The 5,937-nt window shown below is 41.7% G+C and overlaps 1 pseudogene; it reads left to right on the top strand.

Moving 5' to 3' along the window:
- The first annotated feature begins 2,221 nt into the window (after nucleotides 1–2,221).
- Nucleotides 2,222–5,602, top strand: LOC137962632 (uncharacterized; annotated as a pseudogene).
- Nucleotides 5,603–5,937: the final 335 nt, after the last annotated feature.

Here is a 5,937-nt window from a genome sequence, read left to right as displayed (position 1 = left end):
CTGCATCTAGGTAGAAACTAGGCTTGAAGTCGCGGCACATGCACTGTGACCCAGACCAGATGTAGGAAAAGAAAAACCCTAAACTGGGAGAAAGAAGGGGAATAAAAAGGAGTAAAGAAGTTCGGTGCCCCTGACCTCATTTTATCTTCTCCAGATTTTCCTCTCTTTTCTCTAGTTTCTTTCTTCAGATTTCTTCATGGCCCTACGTGGCTAAACTTTCCGACTTGGTCAAAGGAAACTGATACCTCGGTATCAATACAACTGTGTGAGATCTGATTTATTTTCATCGTTAAATTTATGTTTTGAGTATCCGATATTCTTATGAAATTTCTTTCATGATTGTCTCATTTAATTACTAGGAGGCCTACTAGTTTATTACTCGTTGCAATCTACTGCTAGGTTAGATGTCAAATCCATAATTGTTTTATCTCTCTAACCTATGAAGCAATCAAGATTTGATGATTTGCTACATCAGGAATTGTTGAATTTATGGGAAAGAGAAAAACTTTATTGAATTCATAAACTTATTATAATCAGAGTACATGAACCTCTATTTATAAATTAGGAAGGTAGTAGAGTCCAATTACAATAAAACTACCTTTGTCCCAATTTCACCCAAACTCTAACACTTAAAGATAAGTCCTAGCATAATTAAATAACTCATTATAGATAAAAGACAAGCATAACTCAAAGTAAAACTCTTCTTGGACGTGACCATAAGATAAAAATACTTTTGTGAGTCCTTCTTGATCTTCCAACTTATGTGATAAGGATGCTAGCTCATGGTAATCATGGTGGGTCCTACTTCTTATGGGCATGGGCCCATCTTGTGGACCTTTGTTGGTCGTGTGGCCCATCTTATAATACTCTTAGATATGTGGGCCTTCCTTGGTCATGTGGGCTTGGGCCCTATCTTCAAACACTCCCCCTTAAGCTGGGGGTGAGAGAACATCAAGAACTCCTAGCTCGCTACAAATGATGTATATGATCTTTTTGTATAAAATGGCAGTCCTCCAATTTTCCAACACTCCCCCTCACGCTGGTGCTCTCTTCCTTGAGACCTAGCTGGGCAATTCAGGGGGGTATAATATAGTTGCAATAATAAGATCCTCCGTCATGGACTTCCAACTACAAATAATTTTGATATTTTTGACGGGGATAAAGTTCATCCGTCATGGATTTCCAACCACAAATAATTTTGATATTTTTGATGGGGATGAAGTTCCTCTGACATGGAATCCCAACCACAAATAATTTTGATATTTTAGATGGGGATGAAGTATCATGGACTCCCAACCATAAATAATTTTGATATTTTTGATGGGGATGAAGTTCCTCTGTCATGGACTCCCAACCACAAATAATTTTGATCTTTTTTATGGGGATGAAGTTCATCCGTCATGGACTCCCAATCAAAAATAATTTTGATATTTTTGCCGTTGTAAAATAAATGATGATATAAGGCCACCTCTTCTTCAATAATAATGTCCCCAAAGAGACATAATAGCTGCAACTGAATATAACACAACCATCTTCCAACACATATAACATGAACCAAAATAATAAACCTTGTAGAAGGACCCATGAAATAATCTGTTGTGAGCTCGATAGCGGACCAAGTAATCCAGAGGCGATGCGGTGAGTTGACTCAGGAGTAGGACTTAAAAAGGTGTGATGCACGCAATAACATTAAATGTTATGCATACAATAACATTATTATTTTAGTTGTTTTATTTAATTTACTTTATTTTATTTCAGTTTTAGGTCATAGGGGTATTTTTGGAATATTTTATTTATAGGGGTATTTTTGGAATATTTTATTGTAAACCCTAACCGGGTGAACCCTATTTAAGGGGTAAGAGTAATGAGAAACACAAGCATTGAAGTATTAATAATTAGGTTAAATCTAGCGTAGAGAGGCTTAGAGTTCTCCTCAACGGGCTCTAGGGTTATCAAGCTTCCCTTAGGCTTGATCTTTCGTTTTCGTTTTTCCCATGTCTTCCTACTACCCCTACGGTAATGCTTGGAATACCCGTAACCCGTGGCAGACTCCAGATCCTCCCAAAGAATCCTTGTGTCAGATCTGGGACCATAACAACTGGTATCAGAGTGGGAACACGATGAGCCAAGCAGACCCATGGATGGCGATGCACAGACAAATCAGAGAAATGGCTGCAATATGTATTGCAGCGAAAAGAATACAGAAATGGCGTGCGAACTGGATGAAGTATTTTTTTCCAACGATGCAACAAGAGGTAGTTGATCGAGAAGCAGTCTCAGATGGGAAAACGGCTACCAAATTAACCACTTCGTCCCGTCTACTAGCGGAAGCCTCTACGGAAGTTTTGGGGGCAATCTCGGACCCGGATGGGCAGAGAGGCTTTGTGTCACAAAAAATCAAGATTTCCGTGCATGGAAATCCAAAGCCGAACGGCAACAACGATTTGGGGAAATCGGAGGGGTTTTCTGCTACCACATCGTCGGCGTTGGTTAAATTGGGGGAGACCTCAAATCCGAAATCACACCAACACGACTCACGGCAAGCAGAACACCATCCCGAACTGGAGAAGGAATATCTTCCGGCGACTATTCCGATCGGGACACAAGCGACGAAACCCCAAAGGGCTGCCATTCGCCACCAGACACGGAGGAGGCTCCATCGGTGCCGTTGGAAACATGTCTGGTGGATGTGACTTCCGGCCACCACCTCCCACTTGCAATCCCCCTCTCGGGAAAACAGAGGGAACCCAATTTCCAAATTGGGTGGGGTAAGTTTCGACAACCTCATTTTTCCATTCAATCTTGCGGTCAGATGACCAAATTCGTGTTGCTGTGATGAAGTCTCTGCAATGCAAGAGACATTTTTTTTGGGGATTACCGAAAGGAGAATAAAAATTGAATGGTGGCTGTTTTATTTTTCTGTTGCCGTGAACCTCAGCGTGGCTCAGAAATTTTTTTTGGGGGGACTTTGTTTTTCTGTGGAGGAGCACAATGATGTTCAATTTTTTGTTAAGCATGAGCAGAAGCTGGATTGTGGTGGTGGGTACCTGAAGTTGCTAAGCAGTGATTTGGATCCAAAGACTTTGGTGAACGACCTTAGCAGTGATGGCTTCAAAGCAATCTGGATGTTGGACCTAGGAATAAAACATGAGGAAGGTTATTTTGTATATGATAGTGGTACAGAGAATGATGTGTGGGTTCAACAAGCTGACTGCAGACCATATATTGGGGAAGTGTGGCCTGGACCATGTGTTTTCCCTGATTTTACACAAGAAAAAGTTCGTTCATGGTGGGCAAAGTTGGTTAAAGACTTCATTGCAAATGGTGTTGATGGTATATGGAATGATATGAATGAGCCTGCTATTTTTAAGACTGTCACTAAAACAATGCCTGAGAGTAACGTTCACAGAGGAGATGCTGATCTTGGTGGTTTTCAGGATCACTCACATCATCATAATGTTTATGGTTTGTTGATGGCAAGGTCAACATATGAAGGAATGAAGATTATTACAAGTGAAAAGCGTCCCTTTGTTCTCACTAGAGCTGGATTTGTAGGTAGTCAAAGGTATGCTACAACATGGACTGGAGACAATCTGTCACATTAGGACCACTTACATATGAGTTTATCCATGGTACTTTTGCTGGGTCTCAGTGGTGACCATTATCAGGACCCGATATTGGTGGTTTTTCTGCAAATGCAACACCTAAATTATTTGGAAGATGGATGGGCTTAGGTGCTTTGTTTCCTTTCTGTCGTGGGCATTCTGAAAGTGGCACTGCTGACCATGAGCCCTGGTCTTTTGGAGAAGAGTGTGCAGAAGTATGTCATCTGGCATTACTGAGACGCTACCGCTTCCTGCCACACTTATATACTCTTTTTTTTATTGCGCATACCAAGGGTAATCCCGTTCCAGCTCCTACATTCTTTGCAGATCCAACAGATCCAAATTTGAGGAAAATTGAAAATTCATTTCTACTTAGTCCACTTTTAATATGTTCCAGCACTACACCTGAGAAAGGATCGCATCAACTCCTAAAGCAGTTTCCTAGGGGCATTTGGATGAGTTTTGATTTTGATGACCCACATCCTGACTTACCCACTCTACAGTTGCAAGATGAAACTGGGAGAGCAGAAGGTCTCTTTGAAGATGATGGGGATGGATATTGATTTAGTAAAGGAGAATATCTCTTCACATATTATGTTGCTGACCTACAATCCTTAGTTGTCACAGTAAAGGTTTCCAAAGTTGAAGGATCATGGACAAGGCCCGAGAGGCACTTACATGTACATTTATTGCTAGGTGGAGGTGCCAAGCTTGATGCACTGGGAACTGTTGGAAAGGTGATTCAGATAAGGATGCCTTCAGAAAATGAAGTGAGTGACCTCCTCATAGCCAGTAGTAAAAAGCAGTACGAAACACTTTTAGAAAACGCTACAAATATTCCAGCTATAGAAGAACAAGCAAGCTAGAAGGGTGACGAGTTTGAGGATATAGACGGGGATGAGGATGAAGATGATGCAGTTGCTATTCCACCTACAGTTGCTGCTTGTGCTCCAGGTTTGGGACAGCAACTATTTTATGGTCAAGGTCCTCCCGCTAATACAGTGCTTAATGGGTTAGGGTCTTGTGAGAGAATGATGCAATTTCAAATTGCTGCTGCTGTTGCAGGCAGCATGGTGGTCTCCTTTCATCACTCCGCTATGACTCTGGAACTTCATGACCAATTTCATCAGAAATGGCTTCCAACAGCAGCGGTAGAGATCTCAAATACCATGGACTGTACGTATGATGAGCTGTTCGCTGTAATTTAGGACAGTGAACAACAACTTGGACTGTCTGGAATTTTGAGAAGGACAACCTGGTTGGATTCATGCAATGCTGGGGTTTTTGCTGATGTTGGGGATGAGGGAAACCCATGCCGTCTTCCTAGTGCGGTAAAGTTACTTGCTGATTCAGTTCTCCCAACCATACCACGTCACCGTGCTGATCCTGTTGTCTGTGATGGTTTCAGGCCTCTGAGTGTGTCCAGGTGCAGCCACTCGAGGGGGTATGTGGGGCTGAGTCTACTCCTTCCCAAGGGGCTGGTCATGATGTTATTGCTGCCATGCTGGCAATGTGTAGGCAGTGCCACTTCGCCAATAGGGGGGCGCCATGAGGGGTTGTTGTACACCAGTCTAGGACTGAGGGAGGACAGCTTTGTTGTTGGGCGAGATGTAGCGACGTTCGACACACCTTCCTACAATTGACCAAAAAAAAAAAAATCCTAGAGGAAATGGACCAGTTTTTGGGCGTCCGGAGGGCAAACATAGCGATTGTGGTTGCTAATTGGGCACAGGTGGAGACGCGACATAGAAACCCTACTTCCGAGCTTGAGGACAAGCTCGTTCTTCCAGGGGGAGTGTAATGTTATGCATGCAATAACATTAAATGTTATGCATACAATAAAATTATTATTTTAGTTGTTTTATTTAATTTACTTTATTTTATTTCAGTTTTAGGTCATAGGGGTATTTTGGAATATTTTATTTATAGGGGTATTTTTGGAATATTTTATTGTGAACCCTAACCGGGTGAACCCTATTTAAGGGGTAAGAGTAATGAGAAACACAAGCATTGAAGTATTAAGAATGAGGTTAAATCTAGCATAGAGAGGCTTAGAGTTTTCCTCAACGAGCTTTAGGGTTATCCAGCTTCCCTTAGGCTTGATCTTTCATTTTCGTCTTCCCCATGTCTTCCTACTACCCTTACGGTAATGCTTGGAATACCCGTAACCCGTGGCAGACCCTAGATCCTCCCAAAGAATCCTTGTGTCAGATCCGGGACTGTAACAAAAGGAGTTATGCATATAGTATTTTTATTATTTGATGAATGTAATGAAGGAAGCCTTAATGGCAATTTTGTTAAAAAACTCTATTTTCGGTTTGAGCTTAAGAGC

This window comes from Aristolochia californica, unplaced genomic scaffold (assembly GCF_029961685.1).
Source record: "Aristolochia californica isolate CCGP_79_NKW_82.1479 unplaced genomic scaffold, dmAriCali1.0.hap1 SCAF_4, whole genome shotgun sequence".
Taxonomy (NCBI): domain Eukaryota; kingdom Viridiplantae; phylum Streptophyta; class Magnoliopsida; order Piperales; family Aristolochiaceae; genus Aristolochia; species Aristolochia californica.
This window is presented reverse-complemented; position numbering and strand designations above follow the sequence as displayed.